The 7452-nt window shown below is 36.2% G+C and overlaps 1 non-coding gene across 1 annotated transcript; it reads left to right on the top strand.

The window, feature by feature from the left end:
* Positions 1–1247: 1247 nt before the first annotated feature.
* TRNAA-UGC (transfer RNA alanine (anticodon UGC)) lies at positions 1248–1319 on the top strand. Its single transcript has one exon. It is a non-coding gene; the product is annotated as a tRNA-Ala (tRNA).
* Positions 1320–7452: the final 6133 nt, after the last annotated feature.

Below are 7452 nucleotides of genomic sequence, written 5' to 3'. Positions count from 1 at the left end.
GGAAGAAAAGGAAGAAGCCTGACAAAACCCATGGACACGTTATTATTCACCACAAACTTACATGGTCTGTGGTCGAACCAGACCCCATATACTAGAGGTGAGCGGTCTACCACTGAGTCACCGTGTTCCTCATCATTGTTATTGTTATGTAGCGGGCTTGAGAAGAGATAACTAGACGGGGATGCGGCACAGGACCGACACTTCACAGGATCGACACGGCATACGACCGACAATTCAGCTCAGAAACCTGTTTCGGTCCTGTGCCGTTTCGGTCCTATGCCGTTTTGCTCGTATGCCGTGTCGATCCTACGCCGTGTTGGCCCTACGCAGTGTCGGTCCTATGCATGTAACCCAACTAGACCACAGTGATTTCTGAAATGACAAGTAGCTCTCAAAAAATGCTTTAAAAAAGGTGACCACTTCTGTTGTAAATATCGAACTAAAAGAAAAATCATTTGAAATAATCATACGTCTTCGTGACTGATTCAAATATCCCTATGATTTGTTTGAAGAAAGATTTAATACGAAACTATATGGGTAGGGATGTAGTTCAGTGGTAGAGCGTTCGGTTTGCATGTGAAAAGCCCTGGAATCGATCCTATCAACTCCATATCTACTTACTTTTTAGCATGTTACATTTTCTCATGATTGGATGGGAGAAATGAAATACGAGACCTCTATTTTTACGCCCTAGAGTTACTCCATACACACTAGGAAAATTGATGATGAGCAAGTTAGTTGAGTGAGAACCCTGAAAAAAACTCGCAAATCATGGGACAGGATTTCCTCGTATAAAGGGTAAGTGGGAGATCTCTACTTTGCGAATTGCATGCTTCTAGTAACACAAATGAATTCTTAGAGTACTCTTAACTTACTAAAACGTATACATGACAAGATCACTGCCAAGGTCAGTGAAATTATTATTTGAATAATGTTTTATCTTCTTAATTACTCATACTCTATATACAGTATATTATTTACCGTTAACATGAGTACCTTCTTCTCGAAGAGTGTTTACGAAATAGTTATATGTTTTACACAATAAACATTACAGTCGTCTACAAAGACGTGACGAAGTGGCAATGCGTGACTCGTATGATCTAATTAAATTCTAAATAAATATATAGCCTAAAGAATCAAGATCTGTACTTATATCGTACTGGAATAATAATAATTATTATTGAAAATGCAAACTTCAGTAAGAGTTAAAGTACCGTTCTCTCATAAAGACATTTAGAATAAGAATTGGGGATGTAGCTCAGTGGTAGAGCGTTCGCTTTGCATGTGAAAGGCCCCGGGTTCGATCCCCGGCATCTCCACTTACTATTTTCTTCTTAAATTATATAACACGTAAAAAATGCTAATCATTCAGGTGCCTTAATTAATTACTATTCGGAAACAAATTAAAGTAGTTGTACATACGAATACTAATTTAACTCGTTAATTGGCAAACATTTACAATTACCGTTAAAAAAATCGTTTGTTTCTATGTTTGAAATACACTTTTCCGACTATAATTTTGATATTTTAAATTTTTATTTTTTATTTTTATTTATTTATTTATTTTTGTAGTTTCAGTACAAAATACAGGATGTTTATTTGTAAACAACATAGCCCTTAACTAGCTAATTGTGTGTTGTTTGATTAAATAGCTAATCATTAATAGGGATGTGCACGAGACGAGTTGAGTCTAGATTTAAGATTGCTTCAATTCATCTCGAGAAAATGCTTTTTCGACTCTTAAATATAATCTTGTGTCGACACGACATGTTCTATCTCAAAATTCGAGATGAGAAGTCTCGAAATTCAAGTCGAGACAAAATACAGGAGGTAAGATATATAATAAAAATTTAAAATTTAGGAAATTTGCAACATCCTGATTAACTTGCAGTAAATCTCACAAGTTATTACAAGAAGTAACTGACACTTTGAAAAGACAACAGATAGTCGAGGCAACATTTTTTTTTAATTAACTTTAGAGCTGTCCGACTTTGAAGACAACAAATATTTTATGCATTTTATTGTTAAGTGTACTGTGAAAACTTTGTTTCATTTTCACAGAAACTTTGGTAATTGAACTTGATTTCTTTGTACACTGAAAGCCCCAAATGTTCAACGGGAAATGTGAGCATTGGATTTACTAAATATTGAAACAAGAATACTTATAGAAATACGTCTACACCAGAAAAAGGGTTATTGTTCCATTTTGGTAAAATATCTTAAATCTACACTTGTCCAGGGACAAGCCTATTGAGAAATTTATGTCTAAGTAGTGGACGTAGACTTTTGAAGAATTAATTGCTGGACTTAGTTGTCGCTTTTAAGAGTAATTTTAAGAAAAGAAAAGAAAGAAACGAAAAAGATACGATGCTACCTAAAACGCAGGCTTACAAACTTTAACTGTGCGTTTTCTTTAACACTTTATACCATGGACTTTGAAAGTAAATAAGTAAATAAATAAAGAAATGAAGGTATAAATGGGTCATTTGCCTTCTCTGTTCTCTTCAAGCAATGTCTGAACAAAATATTATAAAGTATACGAAAGCTAAACAATTACATATGTGTTTGTTTCTGTTTGGAAATTGTTAAATAGGCCTAATTCTAATTAAAGAAAAAGAAAGAAAAGGAAAATTATCTTTGACACCCATTCTTACCACAGTTACTCAGTAAAAGCTAGAATTTTGCGACAATAGCAGTGGTTTGTGGCCTATACGTGAAATGAGTTTTCTACTTTTTTATTTCCACGTTTATGCTCTTTAGGCTAAAGGAAATGAATACTTAATGAAAGTGAATGATTTTGACATAATTTATGAAACGTGAATGTGGGAGAAAACGGGAGAACACCGAGAAAACCCACAGAAAAGTTGTTGTCTACAATAAGCTCACATGACCTGGGATCAAACTACCGACCTTTCCATGATTCATAGTGTCCACCTAGTCTAAATGAAGTCTAACGTGATCTTTATTCTATGTAGATTACATGACCTACGAGTATGAAAAATATCCTCCAAAAGGAACACGAAACTGTGGTGCGAAGAGTTCTCGGTTCAATCTCAGGTCATGAGAGTTTTAGTAAACAATTGCGTGTTCGTGGACTTCCTCAGTGCTCTTACTTTCTCATTCTCCCATTCTTACGCCTTCATTCACTGGCATATAATTTCTCTTTTACACTAGAGGAAGCATCGTGAGACGTTAAACGAAATTTTTCAACTATCAATCAAAACTTTACGAGACAATAAGAACAAGAAAAAACATCCGTATAATGCTAAACTCGCTCTAGATTTTTAAAAAGAATCAATATAATATTATAAATTGCTACAGCATATAGTACGTATTTCCTTATCATTGGAACTTACAGAGACAAGAAAATCATAAGTGAATCATTTTCGGTTTAAGAAAAACAAAAGAATTAATTGCTGTTATAAACAATTTTTGGACAGTAGTTATTTCTAGGACTTTCTAAAGAGTTTAGGGTGGGGGGATACATTGCTAACTGACCCCTTCCCCAATAGACAGGTGTACCTAACTAAGGCAATTTATACAGAGTAGGCAATTCGAATTCATTTATTCAAAACTCCCACATAGTTGATCGAAACTTGGTTTTCAAAACTTATTCGAAACTCGATTTATACAGTAAACAGCATGTACCAAGTGGTTCTTTTCATTTCAAATCATGCAAACTGGTGTTCATCAACCATCACAGATTTTGATGGGGAATTTTGAGAAGGAGGGGAAGGGCCAGGCCCTGACCGCTAGGCAACCATGCATAGAATATGTTTTTCATTAATATAAACAACAACAATACAAAGGAATCAAATTGAATTTTCAAAGTTTATGTGAAAAGGAAAGGAAGTTTCGATAGTATGCTTAAGTACACAAGACAAAATTTTACAAGGTGTAAAATATTTGTTGACTTCAAAGTCGGACAGCTCAAAAGCCAAAAAAATGTTGCCTTAACTATTTGTTGTCTTTTCCACGTGTTAGTCGCTTCTTGTCATAACTTGTGAGGTTTGCTGCAAGTTAATCAGGACGTTGCAAAATTCCTACATTTAAAATTTTTATTATACATTACCTTATATATATTTTGTCTCGATTCGAAATTCGGGACGTCTTGTCTCAAATTTCGAGACAGAACACGTCGAGTCGAGACAGCATTTTCTCGAGGCCAATCGGAACAGTCTTAAATCTCGACTCGACTCGTCTCGTGCGCATCCCTGTCAATGATTAGCTATTTAATCAAGCAACACATGATTAGCCGTGTTAGGGCAATATTGCGTACAAATAAACATCCTGTATTTTGTATCTAAATTACAAAAAATATTTAAAAATTACAAAATCATGGTCGGGTAAACGATTTTAAACATAGAAACAAACGATAATTTTTAATGAGGATTTCTCAATGTTTGCCAATTAAAGAGTTAAAATCAGTTTCTTGTTATGTGCGAAAAACATGAGCGATTTTTGAGGGGGAGGAAACACGTAACACGGCTATACAAAAAAAAAAAAAAAAAAGTTATGTGCAGCGGACTTCCGAGTATGGATTCGATGTATTTTGTTACACAGAATCCAAATTTCGAAACCCTAGGACGATTGACCCTGCTAATTTTGTTTTATGGGCGAAAAACGCGTGTCCTCCGTATCCAAATTCATTCACATTTTTCGCTCATAAAAAAATGACATGGTCAATCGTCCTGGGGTTTCGAAATTTGGATTCTGTGTAACAAAATACAATAAATCCGTACCATGGGGTCCACTGAACAGAACTTTTTGTTTCTTTGTATGGCTGTGCTACATTATCCTCCCTATCCGAAATTGGTCAAGTTTTTCGCCCATAAAAATGAACTGATACGCTCAATCGTCCTGGGGTTTTGAACTTTGGATTTTGTGTACCAAACTACATCGAATCGATATCCTGGGGTCCACTGCAGAGAACTTTTATTTTTATGTGTCTGGCTATGTAATTATACAAGTATAATATAGATCTTGATTCCTTATGCTATATATTTAGTTAGAATGTAATTACGTCATGAGTCACAGATTGCTACTTAGTCACGACCATGCAAACGATTGAACTGTCTGTTATATAAAACACATAGCTATTTCGTAGACACTCTTCAAGAAAAAGGACTCACGTTAACGATAAATAACATATGAAGAGAACGAGTAATTAATAAGCTAAAACATATCATTCAAAACATAATTTCATTGACTTTGCCAGTGACATGTATACGATTTAGTAAGTTAAGAGTATTCTAAGAATTCATTTATGTTACTACTGTACACAAGCATACAATTCGTAAAGTAGAGACCTCCAACTTACTTTTAGGGATGGGCACGAGTCCAACTAAAACTTGACTCGACTCGAGTTTTGAATCGAGTCAAAGGTAATTTTCTCGAATCGAGTTCCGAGCCGAGTCACTGTTTTTGAGGTCGAGTTTCGAGTCGAGTCGAGTTTGATAAATGGCTCCTTCGGCTCGTTTTAACTGGTTTTGAAATCATGGACTGATTAGACTGGAAAGCAAAAGCTATGAGAAATATAAGCAGTGATGTGGAATATTTTTAGTATTGCTCACGACAGGGGGTGCATCTCGTCTCGTATTTTAGTGCATCTTCTGAGGTACTTCTAGTGCATATCGTCTCGTCTCGATAACGAGACAATAGGTTTTTATAACGAGACAGCCTCAAATGTCGTGAGTACCAATATAAGTACGTATACGTATACACTGTAGTTCTTACCATCAAGGCTGAGATTTGTATGGTTGAATTTTTGAACCAAAGCAGAAACCCAATCCGTTTAGTGATGTCAACCGGCTCGGCTCGGTTCAACTGAGCGAAAAGCTCAAGCCGGCTTGGTTAGGATGAACCACCACCGACTCGCCTCATGTGAGCCATCAGCTCGAGCCAGCTCCGTTGAAAAGAGTCCATCGGCTCGGTTCGATTCAACTCAACTGAGACGATGGCTAGAAACGGCTCAATCGGGGTGAGCAATCAGCTCGGTTCGGTTGAGATCGGGTGAGCCATCGGCTTGAGCCGGCTCGGTTGAGTCAGCTGCTGGGTCGGCTCACTTCTCGGTTCGGCTCAATAGCGAATGAGCTGTGAGCCGAGCCGCTCGAGTTTTTGACAACCGTAAACCCAAGCCGAGCAGTTTTGAACGCGTTTGGCCGTCGCTCTATAACTTTCAACAATGTTTCGCTCGAGCCCGAATACTTGCTACTCCGGAACTCAAACCCAGAACTTCGTAATCGATGTCCGTGCCTCCTGAAGATTTCTCGACAACCGAGATCAACACTCAACTAGTTTTTAGTATTCAGATAAAAATCGCCTATCTTTCATGGTTATACACGGTGGAAATAGGGTCATATGTCCAACTGTCTATTTCCTCAAGTCTCTAAATCAGAGTCTTTTCCTACAGTGGTTATCTTTTTTCTTAATCTGGTGATCATCAACCGAAACAGAAGGGACACCTGCTGCATTCTTAGCAAATATCAGAAAGGTGATGGGTGGTTTCGCTGCAGGCTGTTATGAAATGTCTTCGATAGACAGTGTTGCAGAGTGTCAGATAAAATTGCGTTGTTTTAAAAAATATACTAAACTAAACATAGTTGAACTTGCTCAACTGAAAAAGAAGCATGAACTAAGATTTTAAAAGGGAAGGGGGGCAATATAAAATTCCAAATACTTTATTTTTGTAAATAAAGAAGGAAAATCAAATTTAGTTATTTTAGTTAAGTAAACAAATTATGGGAAGAGGAAATATCGGGATTTGGTATTTGGAACCTGAATATCAAGGAGTGGAGAAAACGTATGAAGAGTAGACAGGGAGAATAATGAAAGTCAATTTTCCAATACATATTCCCTTATTTTAAAGAAGAGTTTATAAGCTGAGTTTCATCTCTCTAGTTGTATGAATGTGAGAGATACTCAATTCTTTTTTTAAAAAAAGTTTAGAAACCTCTTTATTTTCCCTGGAATACATGATTCAAAAAACCCTTTCTTATCTCTTGCCTCCGTGATAATAGGAATAGGCCGTAGGCCGGGAGTGCACAAATATGAAGGACCTATGTGCGATCATGACGTAAATAACAAACCTCGAGTGCACAAAATATGATGCAATGATACTCCATTGTGTCAAACAGTTTTTGGCAATAGTGATTATTTTTTTCAAAATCACCATCCTCCACCCTCGAAACAAATATTGCATTATCACTGGACACAAGATTAGTTAATTAATTTCGCGCTGGAGAAGAAAACAGAATTTGAAGATAGGTCAACATATTACGTGTGACGTCTTTATACTTTCATATTGTCAGCATATTCTTTAAAAAAAAGTACACTGCTGTTCTCCAAGGTCATCATTTTCAAAGTAAACAGCAAGAATAATTGTACATAAATGAAATTCAAGAATCATATTTTAAATTGTCTAAAACTGTTAGACATTTAGCTTCACTTATG

This window comes from Thermobia domestica, chromosome 11 (assembly GCF_964235325.1).
Source record: "Thermobia domestica chromosome 11, izTheDome1.hap1.1, whole genome shotgun sequence".
Taxonomy (NCBI): Eukaryota; Metazoa; Arthropoda; class Insecta; order Zygentoma; family Lepismatidae; genus Thermobia; species Thermobia domestica.
The sequence above is the reverse complement of the archived record's forward strand: the minus strand, read 5'-3'. Positions and strand labels throughout refer to the sequence as shown.